Source organism: Haliotis cracherodii, unplaced genomic scaffold (genome assembly GCF_022045235.1).
Source record: "Haliotis cracherodii isolate W230 unplaced genomic scaffold, xgHalCrac1.p SCAF_5, whole genome shotgun sequence".
Taxonomy (NCBI): Eukaryota; Metazoa; Mollusca; class Gastropoda; order Lepetellida; family Haliotidae; genus Haliotis; species Haliotis cracherodii.
Genome location: NW_027266308.1, coordinates 55,721 through 79,445, shown reverse-complemented (window position 1 = coordinate 79,445; position 23,725 = coordinate 55,721). Strand labels below are relative to the sequence as shown.

Here is a 23,725-nt window from a genome sequence, read left to right as displayed (position 1 = left end):
CACGTAACATTGGGTCTCAGGTGATTGTGGAGTGCCCCGTGTATAACATTGTGTCACAGATGGCTGTCAGTGTCTATGTATAACATTGTGTCGCAGATGGTTGTGAGTGTCCCCGTGTAACATTGTGTCACAGATGGTTGTGAGTGTCCCCGTGTAACATTGTGTCACACGTGGTTTTGAGAGTACATATGTAACATTGTCTCACACATGGCTTTGAGTGTACACATTGTGTCGAAGATGGTCATGGTTTAACGAAGCAGGTAAAATATGCTGCTACAAATTCTTGGTTTTGCCTTTTGGTTTGACGTCTGCTTATATGCATTTACAAAAGTCATGAGACAGCTAGTCAAAAAGTGGAGGTTTGATGGCCATAAGATAGTTACGTTCCTAGACGACGGCATTCTATCTGTATCTACAGATATTGGAGCGCAGACAGCTGGGTTTGATATAAAGAGAACTTTGATCTATGTTTACAGTACAGTGTTGAGCTCCATCTCCAGTGGATTCCTCGCCATGAGAACATGCAAGCTGACTATCTTAGCAAGATAATTGATTACAATGATCGGGGTATTTCCAAAAATATTTTTCCGGAAATAGATGAGAAATGGGGACCTCATCAAGTTGATAGGCTAGCTTCATATGATAACACAAAAGTTGTCCAATTTAACTCTCGTTTCGGTAATCCTGGATGCCAGGCAGTGGACTGTTACACTGTTTACTGGAGAGGTACAATTAGTTGGGTTGTTCCCCCTATTTGTTTGATACCGCGAGTAATCCAACACGTGGCAGAGTGTCATGCAGTTGGAATGTTGGTCGTCCCAGAGTGTCATTCAGCTTTTGGCCACTGTTATATGTGAATTCTGAGCGTATTTTGCAAATCAAAGATCAAATATATTTGCCTAGGGCCAAAGAAGCTTTTGTTGCAAGCAGAAACAAAGGTGGTTTGTTCGGTGAACACGATTTGCATTTCTATATGATTGCACTTTATGTGGATTTTAGGTAATATTTTGTTGTGTATTTACAGATAGCCTTCTGAAGGCCTATAGTTATGAACTTGATGAACTCCCTTTGAATGTGCACCAGTTAGCTGGACAGCTACCAGGTTTGGTGGCACGGTCCAAGGCAGATTCTACTTATAAAAAAATATATCAATGGATTTGCTGCTTGGAAAAGGTGGGCATACGCTAATAATATGTGTGATCAGTTGCCCGTTTCACATTTGCATTGTGGTATTTATCTGTTGTCTATTGTGCAACAGAATGATCATGACACATTATCACCAGTGATAACGGCATTTTATAGTTTAAGGCATGCTCATTGTAGCATTGGACTAGAGAGTCCCACTGAAAATAGCCTTGTCAAGAATGTTTTGGAAGGAGCAAGGCGCAAACTGTCTAAGCCAGTGGTTAAAAAGGAGCCAATCACAGTTGATATACTTGAACGGTTGTATGATTAAAAAATGATCAATGCATCTTTAATGGATCTGCGAATAGTATCTGTGTATTTGATAACTTTCGCCGGATTTTTAAGATCTGCAGAATTAATTCATATATCTCGATCTGATATTTTATTTTATAAGTCACACATTGTCGTTTTTATTGAAATGTCAAAGACGGATATATACAGGGACGGCGCATGGCTTGTTATTAGTAGGACAGATTCCAAGCTGTGTCCAGTAGCCTGTGTGGAGAGATATTTACAAACTGCATCTATTCATCCAGATTGTGATCAGTACATATTCAGGAATGTAAGCAAATGTCGTTCAGGCTATGTATGTTCTTAAAAAGGACAATGCTGCACTGTCTTATACCAGGTTAAGGTAACTATTTATTGATGCTTTAACTCCCTTTGTTGACAACATCAAGAAGTATGGTCTGCATAGCTTACGCAGTGGTGGTGCTACTACAGCTACAAATAATGGTATACCAGATCGTATGTTCAAACGACGTCATGGTCGTTGGAGACGCGAAAACGCTAATTATGGTTACATGAAAGATAGCATTGATAACAGAATAAAAGTGTCACTTTCCTTAGGCCTATAACTTTCTTTGTACATCTCGGCCGTGTATAACACAGCGTATTCCCATGTTAGTGGTGTTGTGTCTTGATTAAGTATGTAGGGGATAAGGAGAAATAATATTTCTCTCGTTTGAAGAATGAATAAGATAGAAATTATTTTCTCCTAGCAGTATGTCAATCAAGGTGATTATGTGCCCCTAGGTGGCGTGATTAAGGGAGTATATAAGGGGTAGTACACTTTTGAATTGTTCTCTCTCGCTCACTGTGCATGCACGGCCTCACACTTGTTTCTTATATTTATTTGATGAACATGTATATTGAAATTGTTCTTCATTTTATGATGTAATGATTTCATGTGTTGCAGATAGTCGAAGAAATGGAATGCACATTTGAGGGTAATGTGTACTGTTGTAAGTGATGCCATTGCTTGGCTGGTGAGTCTTTACAATACCGCGTTGCTTCATTGAGAAAGTCCATAGTTGGATGCAGTGATGTTGCTTGGCAGGCGGGCCTTTATAATACAGCGCTGTTTTATTGTGAAAGTGTGCAGTGTTGGATGCAATGATATTGCTTGGCAGGCTGGCCTTTATAATACAGCGTTGTTTTATTGTGAAAGTGTGCAGTGTTGGATGCAATGATATTGCTTGGCAGGCGGGCCTTTATAATACAGCGTTGTTTTATTGTGAAAGTGTACAGTGTTGGATGCGATGATATTGCTTGGCAGGCGGGCCTTTATAATACAGCGCTGCTTTATTGTGAAAGTGTGCAGTGTTGGATGCAATGATATTGCTTGGCCGGAAGGCCTTTATAATACAGTGTTGCTTTTGATAATACTGCATATACTATGCGAGTTGCACTGTATGTAATAAATTATGAAATTCATTTGTAACATATGTTCATGAATTGTTAGTATTTCTGTTTGGATTTGCATATACATGTCATGAGTATACTGTATACCCCCAGTATTTGCTGCTGCATCCGTTGAAGGAACACGGTTCCAGATGTTTTCTTATAAAAGTTTTTATATCTGGCTTTACGTGTCGGGCTTCAGCAAAATGTAAATATTCATAGCAGATTGCTGACAATAAATACACAAATGTGTATAAATGAATATCTTTGTCTTATTCTATACGCAAATAAATCGGCCGTGTATCACTCAGCGTATTCCCATGTTAATGGTGTTGTGTCTTGATTAAGTATGCAGGGGATAAGAAGAATTTCATTTTTTGATACTATGGGGACATCGATGCGGATCCACGATTGTGCACACAGGCTGTGGTTGTTCATGATGCCTTGTGACATAAACAATTTCGATTACTATTTGAATTTGTCTCGGCATATATTCGAGATTGATTATACTCTGGCGTTGACGTTATGAATTGCCTTTTTAGCTGGCTGCTTGGAAATGTAGAAGCTTTGAACCTCACAAAATTTTATGTTAAGCAAATCAATGTAAAAGCGTACACATACCTGCTCGGTAGACCCACTGCAGCACACAGTGAGAACAAGAAACACCTACAGGAAGCTTTGCTTTGAACTTAAAGCCTTCACCTCTGACCCTATTTCGTTCTTCTCTTTGACGCAAGAGGGCGTTATCAACTTCAGAACTGTGTTGTCGAGACACGTCTGAAGGGCGTCTGTCTTTAGGTCTCCGTCAGCGCAAAGCTTCATCGAGTACCCGAGATGATTGGCTGTTAGCTGGATAGTGACATCATTGTCCTGTCCCTGTGTGTACTGGGCGCCAGTTGTCCCCGTGTCGTACTCCCCGACATCATTTGAAAGTGGTCCCTGATACGGGTCGCCACAGGTCCCGCACTTGCCGCCATTTGTCTCCCACTGGTTCTTGAAATGGATCACACGAATAATTAACAACCGCAAGTAACCCCTGGTACACGTTATTTACAGCAATGGTGACAGCGAAATATACAGCCTGATACCTGCACTCAATGCACCTTACAACAATACAACAGTACCCTATACCGCATAATAGTTATTCCAAGCTCGCTATGGATCCAGCAACTCAGGCCTTACATATAAAAATATGTTTTGTTGTTTTTATAATTATACAGATTAAAATGTATAAATGCAGACAAGAGAGTTTGAGTGACCCTGGCACAGTCAGGCTGGTTAGGCTCATCATCAGCTCAGGGCCGTTCCCCCTCCATATGCAGCTCAGACAGCCTACGGGACTTCTCCCAGGAAACGTGTCTTGTTGAATCCACCAAGAACTTTCCGGTGAATATGAAGACACCCCAACAGTGCAGCCTTCTGCTTTACCTAGATTATCAGAAAGGCAGAAAATCCTGGTTCTCTCTCATAGTCGGTCAACAGATTGGGAGGTATCAAAGGCACCGAGAACAATGGGGAGTCGGAGAACTTCCTGTTTGGGATGCAAGCGTGACAACTCGTAAGGGAGGTCCGCATATTTGCTATGTTTTCCCTGAATCTTGCCAATCACATTAGTGTCAAAAGGGACAGAGAATTCAATGATATAATGATTTAATTAGATTTATCAAAAAGGACAAGATCAGGCTGGTTGGCCTGGATAGGTCTGAGGCTGTATACTGGCCTATTTCAATTTTATATATATAATTTTCCATGACGACCTCTACTGAATCTGGGTCGGACACGCATGGCGAAGACGGTAATAAAAGGACCGAGCCACGCCATCATATCACTTAAGATACTGTGTTTGTGCCAGGCTAGGCATCCACTGGCAATGTGTTTGAATGTCTCAATAAATTCATTGCATAATCTACTTTTCATCTTTACATTTTGATGCAAGATCACACATTGACGGCTTCGAATATATAGGGGGGGGGGGGGGGGGGGGTGGTGGTGACTGGTCTTGGGCAGCAAACAGAAGGCCTTCTGTTTCACTTTTCAGGCCAGCCAACTTCACCCAAGCGAAGGACTCTGGAGGGTTGCTGATCCTCTCAACACACTTTTCATGATCATAACTCGATGCAGTGGTGGTTCAGATAGCCTCTCCTGGAACAAACTGAGTCTGGGCCTATTTGATGTGGCACTTCGCTAGGTTGACACACATTTCCGTACCGTGCCTTTGGAATACCTTGTTTTCATTATTAGTCTTGACATACTTCAAAGTGGATCATCAGACAAATACGTGTATGCAAAAGTGCACAATAGATTTCTATCACGAAGAGCCTCCACGTTAATCAAACCACGCCCTTCGATTATAATTGCTAAATATAAGCGATTGAGGGAAGATCGAGGATTGTGGGATCTATTGTCAGACATGATTCTTCGTGTGAGGGTGTCAATACAATGAATTTATTGTTTCGTTCAATCAACAACACCAACAGAATAAGAAAAGACGTGTACAGCATACATATTTACAACTCCATTGCAAGCGTTCAGCTCTGAACTTCAGATTTATTTAAGTCCACATTTGTGCTATGCAAGAAGTGTTTCCTTCATATGGGCATTCTGGAGTTTGTCCCTAACCTGCACCCCTAAGTACGTAAACGTCTTACCGAAAACCCTCCACAGAACAGTTGATTACCACCGTAGTTTGCAGGAACAGAGAACCCCGCCCTCCACATGCTCAACCGACCCGGGGGGACCAATAGGTGCCCGTGACCTCTGACCTCCGAGAGGGACAGAAGCAGTACAAGGGAAACTGATGTTGACATAAGGCCCAGACTCAGTCTGCGATGTGAGACATATGCCTTGCCTTGAGAAACATGCATCTTTTATATAGAAATGTGATGTCTTGAGAAATATTCGTCTGTAATAAATATATGTATACTCTTGAGAAATATACGTCTTTTAAACACGTATACTCTTGAGAAACATACGTAAGTTATATAGATATGTATAGCCTTGAGACATATACTTCTTTTATGTACATAATACATATACCACTTGAGAAATATACGTCGTTTTTTATACATACGCATACTCCTGACAAACATACATCCTTTATATACACACGTATACCCTTGAGAAATGTGCGTCCTTCATATACAGATGTATCGCCTTGAGAAATGTGCGTCCTTTATATACATGCGTATACCCTTGAGAAACTGGAGTCCTTTAAATACAGAGGTATACGCTTGAAAACTGGGCGTCCTTTAAAAATACGCATTCCTATTTAAAGTGCTTCAAGAACTTTCACCCACCTGATTCACTTAACAACATGATATGGATGTTAATCAAGTACGTGAACCCTTGGGTGTTTTGCATAAGTGAAACACGTAATTGGATTGTGGTCATGAACGTCCCTGACATGGCATGTTGTTTATCAATGGCGGTGTATTAACATTTGCTCGGTCACAAGATAGCATGGCATGGACGTGTAAGGAGAACTCGTTCATAATCATATTAAAATCCTTTTAGCATTTGTGGTCAACAGGTCATGTGTTTTATATCTACATTTGATGTTTACATTTTTAGGCAACAATGACTTTACAATCTCTAGACGACACAATGTCATTCCATCATCGTAACGTCAAAACATCATGACGGCATCGTTCCGTGTTCTAATGGTGGTGTGTCTGCCCTGGGAGCGGAGGGTCGGGGAGTCGACCCCGACCGCATCCTACCAAAAGATGGTACTTGTTGCAACCCTGCCTGGCATTCGGCATTAGGTGAGGTGAGGTGAAATTGGGTTTAACGTCGCGTCCAAGACTATTGCGCTTATATAGCGACGTGCATGCACGTGTGAGCGCGCGTATGTGGCTGCTTGTACTAGTCCGGACTGATGCCGATTTATAGTGCCAGCTCACTGAGATACCATACACTCAGACACAGTATACTGACTCCGAGCCGACGAGTCCTTGTTTTAGCCCCTTAATACCGAGCGCCAGACAGGGTAACAACAAGTACCATCTTGAAACGACTTTTGGTATGACGCGGGCGGGGATCGAACCCCGGACCTTCCGCTCCCCGGGCGGACGCTCTACCGCAAGACCACGGAGGCGGCACGCGCGCCCGGCATTAAGACGACAAGGACTGGTCGGCTCAGAGTCAGTATAATGAGTCTGTTAAACTGCGGCATAGTATCTCAGTAGGCTAGCACCATAGATCGGCATCACACACACACACACACACACACACACACACACACACACACACACACACACACACACACACACACACACACACACACACACATCGCTTTATAAGTACAATAATCTGGAACCTCATTTCAGATAACGGCATCGTAGCGTGATAATGTCATTATGTCCTCAATACGTCACAATCTCAGCACATCATCGTCGTATCACAACGTCATATATCATCGTAAAATCATAACGTCAACATTTCGTCATGGAACAATGGAATTACATCATCGTGACGTCACATGTCCGTTATATCATCGTGAGGTCACAATGGCATGAAGTCATTGTGGCTTCACAACGACATAACATCATCTTAACGTCAAGCTCCTGCTCCAGAGAGAAGACAAACGATTGATAGGGGGGTAGTCAAGGCGACGGTGATTATAGGGTGCTTCATACAGCAACACCTAAATTTCCTCCTCGATGACTGGCGACATCCATTTATTTTCTGAAACGTGTCTGTACTTAAATCCTGGCTGGATGATCATGAAATAGTTCTAATTTTATTTGACATAGTCGAAGGAGACAGATCTGAGTGGTTCGTTCGGGTTTCTTAGCATACACAAAATAATGGTGAGCGGTTATCTACCCGGGGACGATTCTCAGGTGAAATAAAAAGTTCAAAAGTTTGTGATGGTGATGTATTTATTTTACTAGATATGGATATATGTGCTTAAACGAAGGACTTGTTGTATGCAGGTGTATATATTCATTCTGGTAATGACCAGTAACGTCACTGAACACGCGGTATGTCACTATTACAAGATGATCAGTTGCCCACGTCATCTTAATGTATTATAGTGTATATCATAATTGAAGGTGATTTAAACCCGAGAACTGGTACGCTACCTCATTTTGTTGAAAACGATATCCTTGAATGCTTGGAAGGTAATGGTAACAAAATGTGGGATGTTTTATGTATAGTTTTAGAATGAAAACTTTCTCAAGATTCAAGTTATAGACTGATAGTTGCGGTGTTCTTAATATCCACATCATGATCGAAAGATGTGGGTCAGATACGCGTGATGGGGATTTCTCTTTTATAAGGAACCAAGACGCTAGCGTGGTCGAGTATATGGTATGTTCATCTGAGTTATTTGATGTACGTATTGGTTTTGTAGTCCACATATTTTCCTCCTACAGTGCATCCACGCCCGCTTCATGCAACTGATCAGTAAGAAAGTGATCTATTGATGAAGCTTGGTCCGCGACACAGCTGATTACTTTGATATAATTGGTCATAAGATGATACATCCTATGTACTGGAAAAGGCAGTAGATACAGCATTCATTACCATCGATGCTAGTGATAAATATATCACAGAAACCTTATGTATGGCTATATCAGATCAGTTTGCTTGTTTCGTTTGTTGTTTTACTCCCCACTCAGCAATATTCCAGTTAAATGGCGGCGGTCTGAGCATAACCGAGTCTGAACCAATCAAATCCAGTGATTAACACCAGGAACATCGATCTACGCAATTGGGATACGATGACATGCATCAACCAAGTCAGCGAGCCTAATCACCCCATCCCGCACAGGTTGCTGAAGACCTATTCTATCCCGGATCTTCACGGGTCGGATAATCAATGGATTGATATTTGCTGTGAGTTTTTGGAGAGAGTAAAATGTATATGTGTGAATATATTTAGAAGGAAACAAGAATTAGTTTTATTGGAAAGTTTCACCGAATCCAGGATCAATATCATGTATCGTGTAGAAAAGTTAAATTTTATCAAATGAAACAATACTTTTTTGAGAAAGGCATTAATAATTCAAAAGACTTTTTGTCAACTGTTGAAACTGTAAGGGCCTTGAAACTCTCCAGAGAAGCTGGTGACCCATCCAAGGACTCTCCGCGACCGACGTTTATCAACTTCACCTGATTTGTGACCTGTGACCTGTGACCTGTGCGCTGAGCGTTGTGCATAGGACCAGTTGCCACCAACATATCTCACTCTATACGGAGCTTTGGAATTCAGTACAAAAAAAGGAATTGACATGTCTTCAGGTTTTAAAGTCAAGCCAAAAGTTGATAGTACTGATGCACGGTTTGGTCAGATTTCTTTTTCCGTTAACACATTGGCCTTATATGTGGCATCATTTGATGTGTCACTTATACCAAATTCTTGGATCAAACAATTAATGTAAATAGCATACAAACAATGGTTATATTGTTCGAGGGCTTTTCATGTAGGGCAACCAGACGTTGAATGACAGATGGGTGGGACAGAATGGCTTTATTCCAGTTCTGTTTCCTTTTTTTCAGTTTGTGCATTCTACTAATGACAATATCACGCTGAGGCTTCGCCCACTGGGAAAGACATGTAACCAGGCTTTTACATTAATATCAATTCTTTAAAACATATTTGTTTCTTTTCTTTTCGAGACTGATTGGATTCAGTTCATTATTTAAACCTAATTAGTACCTTGCACAACGGAAATTTAATTAAACATTTCAAGTTTTATCAATATATGGATAGTGGCACATATAGTTCAGGGGAATTTGCAACATGTTTCACAAACTGCAATGGCCATTAACAGATACATTCTTTGAACACGGTGAGTGTTAAATCACACATATCCTTAAGATTGATGTTGACATATGATTCCTTGCAGGCTACAATAATATTCAGCAAGTTGGACTTTAGGCTAGTTTAGTGTATTCACTCTATTTTAAGAGGTATTTTGATATTATATATTAATTAATAATTCTATCAAACAGGTAAGACAACATAGCAGTGACATGTTTGATTTTGTTTGTTGTTTAACGCCACATTCCAGCTTCATGACAGGCGGTCTGAAAAAAAATCGAGTCTGGGCCAGACAATCTAGTGAATAACATCACGAGCAACGATCCACGCAATTGGGATACGATGACATGCATCATCCAAATCAGCGAGCCTGCCCACCCGTTCCCGTTAGTCGCCTCTTACGGCAAGCATGGGTTGGTAAAGATCTATTCTAACCCGTATCTTCACGGGCCTACAGTGACATGTGTTCCTATAACATAATTGACATTACTGTAGAATAAATCAAGGGGTTTTGTACTGATACTAGATATTAATTTCAACTACTTCTACAAAACTGTTAATTAAGATTGAACCTAAAACGAATTACAGCGTCTCGCTCCGAGTACAGCTTGTAACCGACGCGTGTGGTCCTATCAGACGCTGGTTCTTGTGGTCTGTGTTGACGTCAGAAATCCACTTACTTGAGCGGGGTTATATATATAGATTTGAAAACAATATATATCTAATTTTTATTTTGTACCCTAAAATGTTTTTATTGAGACGTTTGTGCGGCATATAACTTGAAAAAGACTGTATGGATTCATTTCAAATTTAGGGAACAGTTTCCATACCACAAGAAGAGGTGCAGTGCAAAGGTTTGTTATGTTTGTTATGGATTTTCTGAGAACATGTTGCTATTTTCACGTTTTGAACTTAGAAATATGTTGTAGTAGAGGTCGTGGGGTATGATTGAGCCCTACCCACCTTTTGCTTTGTTCACCAGATCCAGGACGATCCACAATGTCAGGATCCAAAACACAAGATGAAATGAAACGCACGCTTTGGACACTTTGCATGTCCTCTTCGAGCGAAGTGTGGCTTCTGTCGGATCGCTATCGTTGCATCAAAAGTCAAGTGGTCATTACCATATTAACATGTTGCCAGAACAGAACTCCTGTCATCTCTGATGCAAAACCTATGTCCTAAACTTTGGGTTGATATACAGAACTGTGTACGTGATTTTCTTTTGCCCTTCAGTAATTGTGTTGTACTATGGCAGATGTGCAATTCGAATTTGTATGTATACGTTTATGAGCATTATTAAAAATTCTACTGTTTAATGCGCATATGTGTTTTACATATCATAATTCACTTTATGATAATTGTAAGTAGATATTGATGTTCATGAGAGCCAGTATAGTTTAGTTTGGAATATTTGACACAACAAAACAAGAGAGTTTGGATTGAGTGGGGATTGGCTATAACACAAGGTATTACCCTTTGTACTAAGACCTGGTTTCTCCTTGGCGAATACTTGTACAGACAATAAACAACATCTCACATGACATCGCGCATCTTCCATCAACCTGAGATATCACTGGGGAGGTTTCAATACCCAGCCAGTAGGTTGGTCGGTTGGAATTATACAACAGTGAACAAACTAACGGGGAATCAGTGGTTACGCTAAATTATGGTATGAAGGACGAAGAAGCGTGTGTTGGTGGAAATATAATACACGCGGACTTTCTTTCTTTGACATAAATAATTCAACGCTGGAGCCAACGTCAAAAAGCCAACTACACCAAAGTCAAAATGAATAGGCGGTTGTAACTTTGGATGTTGTGGGTACCAAACGGAATGCACGTATTGAACGAATGGAATAGTTCATGTTGATCAGGTGTATACAAATTGGCTGAAATTATTCGTTGGAAATGATGCACGTTCAGAACAATAGAGTGACGTCACAAGAATTATTGATGGGATGTTTCAAGTACGCCGCTTGTGCCTGTGTTTCATCAAGGGCTTGGAATACAAACCAAAAAAAGGAGGTGAGATGCATGGACTAAAGTTCCCAGCCTACTACTGGCAATCTCTACTCTTTTCTACTCGCTACGTCGCGATGACATTTCGTCACAGGTAATCATGGAAGGGACACGAGCCAGTCGCATTCCTGTTACCTGACAGTATTTAGCTTTATAGTGAGGTGGCTGCAGATGAATAATGGCCCGACCGAACCAGTGTCATGGTTACAGAAGGCGAACCCATGTTGATCGGCGGTTTTAATGCCAGGACATCAAATGCGAATGACTACATTCTTGTTGATAATTTATTTTGGATGAGTTTGGTTGAAATGAGAAAAATGAGAAAAGAACTTGACTCTGAATTAATTTTAGATAAAGACAACATATCAAAAGAGAGATATGGTATGGACAATGGTAGAACGAATAATAATGGTAAACATCTTATTGAAATGTGTAGAAACCTTAATTTATTCATATGCAATGGCCGCATCTGTAATGATTACAAAATAGGTAAAACTACTTGTCATAATAAAAGTCTTCTTGATTATTTTATTGCTTCTGCACCATGTATATCTTTAAACAATGACTTTGATATTCTTGATTTTTCACTCCTTTATTCTGTTGTACACTGTACAGTCGCTTTCGCCTTAGAAAATTGTGCAAAAAAAAACAGGACAAAGTTGACAAGCATGAACAACTGATGACCAATCAAAACCAACAATATACCAGTTGGATAAATCAAGTTTAGTGCTTAATAACAAGGACAATGATTATATTGATATGTGGAGGTAAAGCGCTGGTTCGACGTTATATAATAATGCCGATGTCATGATTTAGGTCAATAGGTTAGCGCGTTCTAGATTAGGCAGCAGGTAAAACATTTGGTGTTTGGAAAATGACGGATCAAGGTAGAACACGTGCTTCTTGTAAAACATATAACCCTTGGTTTCATGAAGTATGCAGAGACACGAGACGGTATTATCGCAAATCGAAACAGCGCTACAAGAAAGACAGAAACCCAGTAAATTGTTCGTTTTATCCTCATGAAGGAAAACTATATAGAAAATGTTTACAGAAACATATTAGAAAATGCAAAAATGAAACTAGTAATATGTTAGGAAATCAACATAAATATTCACTGGAAGAATTGTGGAAAACTCAAAACAACCCCAACAAGATAACACGTACAGTACCCCCAGTTTGGAAGTATTCCATTACGTTTAGAAAAACATAAATGACTCATACCACGATGATGCCAGCAATACTGATTATGGATTAAGTCTCAACAGTGGATAATATTTTCATTTAAAATATGTCAGCATAAATCTTAAAGGCTTCTAAAAGAAAATAATGTGTGCCTTCATGGAATTGACTTAAGCATTTGACAGCGTTTGGAGGGTAGGCCTTTGGCATAAAATTTTATCTCATAATACAGATTGTAAATTTTTATCTTAGTAAGTAAGATATACAGTAATATCAAATCATCTGTGATGGTAGATAATTAATTATCTAATTACCTTTTTTAGTTATTTGGGTGTCCGGCTGGGGGGAATTTATCGCCATTACTATACTCTATAACTGTTAATAACCTAGATGTAAATCTTGTCAGTTCAGGATGTGTGAAGGTTTCAATATCAACTGTGTGGGTGATGAGTATGTATACATGTGCATTAAATTGCTTATTAACTATATGCTGATGATCCAATACTCCAAGGAGACAACCCTAAAGAACTCCAGACATCCCTTAATATATTTAAAGAGGATTGCGATCTATGGAAGCTTAATGAAAATATATAAAAAAAACCTTAGGTTATAATATTTGGTAGAGGACCTGGAAATACACAAAAGATATCGTTCCAATTTGTTTCTAAATATAATACATAACTATGTGTACTTTGGTATTAACTTTCTAACCCATTAAACATTTATTATCCAATCCTAACAAAGGTATGTTTGCATTCTCAAATGAAAAGCTTCATTTAAAATTCCTGAAACTAGCTTCATTGTTTATTGTGAATTAGGATGATTCCCTGTTAATCTTACAATAGCTAAAAATGATCAGATGCTGGTGTAATATAGACACAGTTATTTACCCAATTAAATTGCCTTCATGCGTTCTTTAACGTACGGAATTAAATACACTATTACAGCCTTTAACAATGTCGACTGGTTACGTCACATGAAGAATATTTTGAATAACTGTGTTAAGCTTAAATCTTACCCCAGTTCTGTATCTGAATAATGGCTGGTCTCCATCGTCGTAGCAACGTTCAAAGATCTTTTCATACAACAGAAGAGAGACAATATATAAATGTTCTACAGATAATTATTATAAATTGTTAATATATGCCCAATCGTTTGAAAAATACTTTCTTATTCCGAAATACTTTTCAGATACAATTATGACATTTAGGTCTCGGAGCCAACTTTTATTCGCAGAAACTAGAAAAACACATGTAGAGAACTTAGAAAACTCGGTAGCGATGGAAGGCGACTTTCATTATCTATTTAAATGTTCAGCTTTCGAAAATACTAGATGTGTTTATATTTCTGATTATCATTGTAAACGGCCAAATCTTTATAAATTTTTAAATTTGCTGTTTTCTAATAAATATTCTGTCGTTGAGAACGTAACTAAATTTATTGAATTGTAAACGGAACTGTATGATTTCCTCTTCTGTTATTATTACCAAGTTATAATCATTTCAAATACTTGTGAAAATATGCACATTTTCACGTTCCATCGTGGGAGGTTTTTTTTGTTTTGAAATATACATTTTGAATTGAATCGGTACCATAAGTATGGCAGAATCAGACAAGGATATGACGGCTATTGACTCAGATAAGATCCATGATGTGGTGATAAGTGGAAAGCATGTGACTCAGATAAGATCCATGATGTGGTGATAAGTGGAAAGCATGTGTCAGGAACAGACTATGATATGACTGTAACGGTTCCATTCCTTAATCTAGATATACTATTTATTCAGTTATCAATATCAAGAACACCACAGAAGGTATGGTTTCTCAAACTTCGACTAGGTAATGTAATTTTCCTATCAGTTAAGACCAAATATTTTATACATGGCAATTTTTTATTATGATGCTAAGTTTTGGTAGAGATCCTTATACCGTTGTCAAGCAAGAGTCCAAGGTTCTATACCGACACGAAACGTTCCATCATAATTGAATGAGGAAGTTGTCATCCACAAAATATCTTGTCTTGACTGAATTTCTAAAAATGCCAATCGAACAGTTCATATTTTTGCTACATGTACTTGTAGATAAGAACAACGATGACAAGTGCAAGCACATGTACCCATGAATCCACCTGATTAATCAGTTCGTTGCGAAAGCAATGCCTTCCCACGACAAATATAAAACAAGGAGAACGTCAAACGCCCTATATATCTATGCAACAGTTGTTATGATACTCTGTCAATTCTCACGGTAAAGATAACATATTCATGTTAAAGCGCTTCAAGCTGTTGTAATAATTACAACCTTCTGTTTCTTGTATGTAATCTAATAGTCTTTCTGAGTGGACCTCACAAACACTTATTTGCATGCAAATATATATGCAGACGGAAGCATACACATGAATGTAATAATTTGACTTAACTGATGTCAGCGTTTTATTGAAATAGGTGCACAAGAACTTAAAAACACACTATCTACCAATTCTGATTTAGTTGCATTATTAACATAAGCACAGTTATGAGACTTTGGGAGATACTGCTATACATGTCCCCCTGTCTGCTGTTTTGTTAAGATGTCAAATGGATAACTAATATAAACTTAAGAAGCATGGTCAGATCAAAATCCCCCATCGCTAGGAATATTGTTGCTAATAAACATGTATAGCTTCAACTAAATTAATCTTCACCACATTGTGCCAAATGTGATTTAGTTCAAACTAAGAGCAGCAGAACATATTCTCTTCTCAGGTCTAGCTAGGCCAGGTCTCACTGTATTCAGTAACACAATGTATATCACAGGGCGTACAAATGCTGAACTTAGTGGAGCGATAGTGGTAGATGTTCCTTGCAAACAAGTTGTTGGTGGATACTTCAATGGAGATCTTGACTGTGCACGGTTACAGGAAGAGCTCAGAGAGGTGGATGCAGGCAAGGCTATTGTCATCTTGTCTCTGACCAGCAACAATCAAGCAGGACAGCCAGTATCTATGGAAAACATCAAACATGTTTCTGAAATTTGCCAGGTGCATGATATTCCTCTGTTTATGGATGGATGTCGTTTTGCAGAAAATGCATATTTCATTAAAACACGAAACAAGATGTATCAAGATGTTCCCGCTAAAGATATAGCTCTGGAAATGTTCTCCTACTTTGATGGAATGTACATGTCTGCTAAAAAGGATGGATTGTGTAACATTGGTGGCTTTTTCGCTACTCGACTCTCTGATATATACGGAAAATTCAAACGACGAATGATCTACATTGAGGGCAATTCCAACCATGGTGGGATATCTAGCCGGGATATAGAAGCTGTAGCTAGAGGTCTCTGGGAAGGAACAGATGACAGGTATCTGAAGTACAGAATTGAAAGCTTGACCATGTTTGGAGACATCTTGAAGAAGGCCGGCGTCACATTAGTAGAGCCAGTAGGAAGTGCCATCTACATTAACGCTGCCAAATGTTTACCCCACATTCCCACAGAGCAGTATCCAGCTTGGGCCCTGCACTGTGCCCTGTATGTAGAAGGTGGCATACGATGTAAACATCTCCATGATGTCTTGTAAGTCGATGATACCAATAAACGAGAGAATCCCCAGCAACAGCACTTTATCCGACTCAGCATACCAAGGAGAACGTACACCTTGTCTCATCTCATACACATAGGAGGTATTTTCAAGAGAATTTTGGAGAAAAGGGGGAGTATTTCTGGTGTATGCATCAAGAGCCCTTCTGAACATTATTTCTCAGCTATCATGGAGCCTGTGAGGAAATGTATCGTTGGTTAGATTTGTTTGATGTCTTCCCTTTACTGGTTAATATTGTTCACTGTATGTCTTTTGAGCATTGACATACTATGAGGTATCGACTTTGAAGATTAACAGACTTGAACATTCATTTTTCTTGAACATTCATTTATTCACATGACGTACTGAAGGTAAAGCTTCATTCCTTCGTCCATGGGTCTCTTGTTTCAAAGCGTGGGGTACCATAGATATAGTTACATATCTATCTTCAGGGGTTCAGGTCAATTTGTCAAAAATAACAGCAAATGCAATCTGACGTTTACTGAAAGATAATATCTGGACTTCCTCCTTGATAACGTCTGTCTAAAATTTTGGAGTAAGACATTTCGGCAGAAGTAGACATCCCCATGGGCACCAATTGCACTCTCCTTCTTGCTAACCTGTTTCTTTATGCATATGAATCAGAATGTCTGCTCGGATTGGTCAAAACAAGGAAATTTGTCCAAGAACTTAAACTTAAGCTTCAGGGATATTGATGATCCGATATCGTTTAATAACCATCAAACAGCCTATTCCTTTCCATTTATTTACCTATCTGAACTAGAAATGAAAGAGTCAAGTGAGACCGCTTCATCTGTTTCATATTTAGATCTATGCAACACTCTCCACAATACTGTGTGAGGAATGACTTCAACTTTCCAATAGTCATTTTTGAGGTTCTAACAAGCCTTCAAAGAGCGTCATATGATTCATACTCTTACTCCTTGTTCGTCCAAGGTTACAACATCCAAGGCCTCAGTTAAGCTTTCAAAACGTTTGATGGTAGACATGTGGACGTCTTTTCCATGTTTGACGGATCAGTGACGACAATTCCCTTTTGTTGTATTTTGACTTGTCTATGCATGTGTACGTGACAGGTGTTACCGGTGGAGCAAGATACGCTCATCTTTTCACGAACAACTGGTATCATCATTATTGGATAGTGATTCGTGAACACGTACTCATAATATAGTCGGAATTTTACAATCAACTCTGTTTTTTGCAGAGGTTTCTTGTTTATATTGAAAGGATTTTGTCGCCTTTATTTACTGTATATATATATATATTATTTATTCATTATGATGAGGTAGTTTTCAAATTACTTTTCTTTACTACCATGGCATTTACATTATTTTTTGTTGTATTTATTTACCTTGAAAATGACTTGGTGTTGCTATAAGGCAGCTTAGTTTTCAAGTTTATTTGAGCACTGTTATTGGCAAAAATTATATGGAGCTGTCGTTATTTACTGCTTTTCACAATTTATCTCTGTACAAACCGATTTCCTGGTTAACCTTCGCGTTAAGCTTGGGAATCAATGTTGTGTGGCAATATGTCGAAGCCAGTAGCAAGAAGGTGCATGTAGTGTATTGTGTAATACAGTGGATATACAGTGAAGTAGCGGAATTAGATTGTTTTTTTAAAAGTCACAATAAACTCGGATCACAAACAATAAACTGTAAGATTACGTTTAACCTCACCAGACCAGACTGTCATTACCTTCCACTGCAGGAGTTATGACCACTTCCGGAGACAATAACACATACACCCAACACAATTGATGGATTGATTGATTGATGTTTTGAGACTAATTAATCAAGCCTATAGCTCCGAGTCTTCTGAAGGAAATAATGATAAATGGAACTAATGATTTACCACAATCCCAACTAATTAGTAAACAACCAACTCAGACCTTGAACAAACTACAACAGAAAACAAATATGTGTTGATGTTTGTTCAGGTTTGTTTCGGTTGTTATTTTCCTCAACGCTTACCAATTCTCAAGCAAAAGACAGCCCTCTGTAAGTAATCGAATCCTGCGCGGAGAGTCCAGTGATGGATATCATTAGCATCGACCCACACAATCGGAATACCAGCTCACCGAACCTGACCACCCTATCCATTCAGTCACCCCTTCCGATAAACAGAGGTTGATCGGAACCCATAGTCCACCAGGAATCCCCACAACAAAATAAATATTTACCAAATTTCCTTTATAATAAGAAATGGTTTTCAATATAGCTGCCATAGTCTTTCCATAGGGTCATATTATGAACCGGGTTGGAACCTCACGAAGGTGAGAACAAGCATGTGAAGTTGCAGCTTCAGAGGAGAAGACGCCGACAGATGAGCTAAACATACGATGCAATCTTGTGTGATTATGTTCAATTAATATCTAATTTGATTTCGGAACGTTGGTTCTGGAGACGTTTCATTGAATACATGCATGCGTCGTTGTAAGTTGTAACATTGATGAAACAGCGTCTGGGTTTAAAGAGCATGCTCGATTGTAGTCCCCTAAAGTTGTGAGACACGAAAGGCTAAAGCTGCAGGGAGTTTGCTCGACAAAAGGAAAACAAAAGTTAACTCTGGGAAAATTGAAGTCATCCAACTTGTCATGCAGGCTTGTGGGGTGTGTCGTATAACTCTGAATCTTTATACATAATGTTAATATGAAACAGATGAAACGGTCTCATTGGTCTCCTTTATTTCTAGAAAAAATGCCAATGAAACCAACTCTGCATCATGGCTGACTATATTAACCTGTGAGTAAATGTATTTTTTGTTTCCAATCTTTTTTTCTTCCTTTCTTGTCACAGAGTATACCGTGTACACAACATACTCTCACCTATCGAGTTCACATGCACAGATACACTAATGTAAGATCAGATAATGGCTGATAAAGATAATCAGCACAAACTGCCAAGGCCTGAACAACAACAAAAACCGTATTGATGTTTTACAAAATTTGAAAACAATTAAGCAAATATATATTGCCTGCAGGACATCCATTTCACTGAGAACATAGAAAATAAAATGAAACAAGATTTAAGATATAGATGACCAAGTTCTTTTCGAAACACTACTGTTGGTGATAACAGATAAAACTATAAAATACTGCTCTGAAAGGAAACGAAAGCGAGTTACAAAGACATATCGAATAATTGCAAAAGCACACCACAACAATTAGTCCTTGAAGGTGAGTTACAATATGAGGACGTTTTAACGAAAAAAGTGCTGCTCCTGAAGTATTTACTGTAGAATTTTACAAAAACTATTCTGGCTTGATCGTTTTAAAAAGGAGAATTATCCTTTTTTTAAAGTCATATGATGTGTGAAATTAAAACTGTTTTGACTTGAATTTTCGTTTTTCTGTTTTGTGTTATATGAAATGACCAGATTACCTCCCTTGACGATAAGCTGTAGTCGTATTTCTCTCTCACCAATTTGTGTTAATTAAGTCAATTTGAGAAATAATCAAGTATTATAAGGAAGTGGATTGAATATGGGTATTCCAATTGACGTTTGGAGGTCGAGAATAGGGCGATTTAAGCAACCAAGTGGTCACTGTCAGATTGAGAAGATCCACCCCTATCGACCCGACACGAAATGGAACGCGGCAATGGACATAACTTACAACCTCGCCATCACCACAGTGCTCATGATTGGGACCTACACTGCAAGTATGCTTGTAGCAAGGCATGCTAACACCTTAAACTTTGATCTACCCTTATTTGATCTCACTGTCAGGTTTGAGACATTTGACCACAGCAAGACCGGTTTGTTTATATATCGAAAACTGGACTATTTTGATTACATACCTGCTACTCAACATGCATTTAACGCTATATATCTCGCAGGAGATATTGAGCTGAATCCGGGGCCAAGAGATCAAGACATCATGTCGGATCTTAAGGAAAGTATACTCAAACGCATTGATGATTTAGAGAAAAGTGTTTGACAGGATCTGCTCTAAGTTAAATCAGAGGTCACATCGCTCCGGGGAGATGTTACGGAGTTGCAGAGACAGGTAACAGAGGTTAAAGAGATGCATGATTCGGTCAGATTCGAGATAGATGAGATTCACGAGAGATCAGATGGAGTAGATAGTTAGTTGGATGACTTGGACGCCAAGATAGAAGATCAGGAGAGGCGCAGCAGGAGAATTAATCTAGTTATGTATAATGTGCCCGACACAGAAGGTGAGACGTATACCCAGAGCAAGAACAAGGTCCTTGAGATTTTGAACTCAGCTAGAGAGACGACGGATTTCCCCCCATTAGTCGCCAGAGATATAAAGAGGGCACATCGGCTGCCATCCAAATCTACCAATAAACCACGATCCATCATATTACGCATGTATCATTGGGAGGATAAGTGGCACGCGGTCAAGTTAAGGGAAGTGCTGAAACTTAAGGGATATGGAATCGCTAATGATCTTACGAATTTCCAACGTAATGAACTTTATAAATTGAGAACTGAGAACCCAGATTTATAACGGTAAATTAACTTACAGAGGTTCCAAAAGACGGTGAGAATGATTCTTTTGCTGTCGATAAGTACCCAAAGAGGGTACTGAGATCTAGTTCCCGACCTCTTCGTGGACAAAGAGGATCTAGGGGATCTAGGGGATCAGAAAGGGGCCGTGGGTCATACTAGCGGTGTGGCCAGGGCCGTGATAGAAAGACTAATCCTAGTCAATTACGAGATAACGATGCACATTCAGTCAGTGAGGATAACTGTCAGTTGCATATTTTGGAACATTGCTGGTGTTTCGGAGAAACTTTCAGATAATGATTTTCTTGATCATATAAAATCTTTTGATATAATTGGTTTAACTGAAACCTGGATAGATAACATAGAATTATGCAATGTATTTAGAGATTTTGATGTATTTACTAAGACAGCTGATAAACTTGCTAAGTTTGGCATGCTCTCTGGTGGTATTGCAGTTTTGGTAAGAAGAGATTTGAGTAAATATATCATTTAGACAAAAGTATTAGACAATGCAATTTATATATTGTTTGATAAAGACATATTTGATTTAGACTCTGACAAACTCTACGCGTGCGTGTATGTACACCCAGAGGGCTCATCCTGGTATGCCAAGGTCTGTACACAATGTAAAAATGGTATTGATTTGTTACGTGAAACACTGTGTGATATTTTATCTAAACATCATTGTAAATATTAGTTACTTGTTGGTGATTTTAATTATAGAACTGGTATAAAACCTGACTATGCAGACGACATAATTGAACACACCGAGGGAGATACGTCATGGGATTTTATGTTTGACTCTTTCAACAAAGAGCGATTTTCTTTAGATAAGTGTATAAATACCGTCGGTAAAAGTCTACTAGATCTTTGCTCAGTCTTAGATATTCATTTTTTAAATGGAAGATGTGGAAAAGACACAAATATTGGAGACTTTACATACACTGGAGCAAACGGTACAAGTGTAATTGATTATGTAATTGCTTCGCCTCGCATATTTGATTATATAGTTGATTTTGAAATTCAGTCTAGAACCGAATCTGACCACTTACCCCTTTGCATTAAGCTAAGGAGGTATAATAGAACCCGAACTTCACCTAATAATAGCGCAAGCGCAAATAATAACTATAAGTTTGTTTGGGATGATAATATGTTAAACACATTCAGATAGAATTTACTTACAGACGATATCCAAAAGCTTCTGGATAAATGTGTCGATTTTGTATTTTCTGATATAAACAAAAGTGTTAATGCTATTGCAGATATGTGTAGCCGCTAATGATATGAAACGAAAAGTAAGTCGAGTTAGAGAAAGGATGAAAAGAAATCCATGGATTGATAACGAGTGTGAAATGCCTAAAAAAGAAAGATGTAAATATTTAAATAGATTTAGAAATTGCAAAAATGAAAGTAACCTAAAAGAATATCATGCCGCTAGAAACAAATATACTGCCATCTGTAAATATAAACAAAATAAATGTTTAATGAAGAGGAAACAAAGGTTAGAGAAAAATATAAATAATTCAAAACTGTTTTGGTCAGAATCATAAAGCATGAATAAAAAACACGAATAACATAAGTATTGATGACTGGTATTGTCATTTCAAAAATATGTATGACATGTCACATCAGAATGAGAAAGCGTCATTTTTAGAATGTAATGATAATGTAAATGAGGAAGATAACAACGACGAAACTGATGAAATTGTAGCTGATATCCTTGATTCCCCAATTACGAGAGAAGACATTTTAGAAAGCATCCGACAACTTAAGTGCAATAAATCATCTGTCATTGATAATTTGATGCCTGAATTTTTCAAACATTCAGCAGACCTGTTAGTACCATATCTTGAACTAATATTTAATGTCATTTTAGAAAACGGAACCTTTCCGAATTCATGGTCGGTGGGAATAATTGTACTTATCCATAAGAGCGGGGATATAAACAACACTGATAATTATAGGGGTATAACTCTTTTGAGCATTTTTAGCAAGATATTCACTTTTATTATTTAAAAAGATAAGTGTATTGGGCTAGTACAATGAACAAAATTGATGAGTCACAAGCTGGATTCAGAGAAGGATATAGTACAGTACTGGATAACATATTTATATTACATTGTTTAATACAAAGATGCCTTAATAATAAGGGTGGAAAGTTTTATGTAGTTTTTGTAGATTTTTCTAAAGCATTTGACTCTGTACAAAGAAATAAACTTTGGAATCTTTTTAAGACTCATGGATTACGTTCTAAAATGAATAAATTGTTATGTAGCATTTATGAAATTATAAAAGTCTGTGTTACAAATAACCAAGTTATTTCCCCAACACTTTCAAGTCATCTAGCAGTACGACAGGGTTGTATCTTAAGCCCGTTCCTGTTTTCGTTTTTCATTAATGAATTTGAAATGCAAATATAAAATAATTGTTCCTATGGAATTCGACTACACCCAGAAGAAATACAATTGTTTTTACTTTTGCTTGCAGACGATATTGCACTATTTTCAAGTACTATTAAAGGTCTACAGTCACAAATTAATGAGTTAGAAAAGTATTGTGATGAATGGAAATTGAATGTAAATAGAAATAAAACAAAAATTGTTGTATTTAAAAACGGCGGTAATTTATCAAAATATGAAAAATGGTACTACAAAGGTAACCAATTGGAGATAACAAGTTTTTATAAATATTTAGGAGTGTATTTTACTAACCGTCTTTCATGGACATATCATGTAAGCCAAGCATCCTTACAAGCCCAAAAAGTATTCATTGGTATACAACGAAATGCATGTAGTCTAAACTTTGATTATAATACACTTTTCTAAA

At 38.2% G+C, this 23,725-nt stretch overlaps 1 pseudogene; it reads left to right on the top strand.

Moving 5' to 3' along the window:
- Positions 1-14,442: 14,442 nt before the first annotated feature.
- Positions 14,443-16,624, top strand: LOC139442199 (tryptophanase-like; annotated as a pseudogene).
- The last annotated feature ends 7,101 nt before the right edge of the window (positions 16,625-23,725 follow it).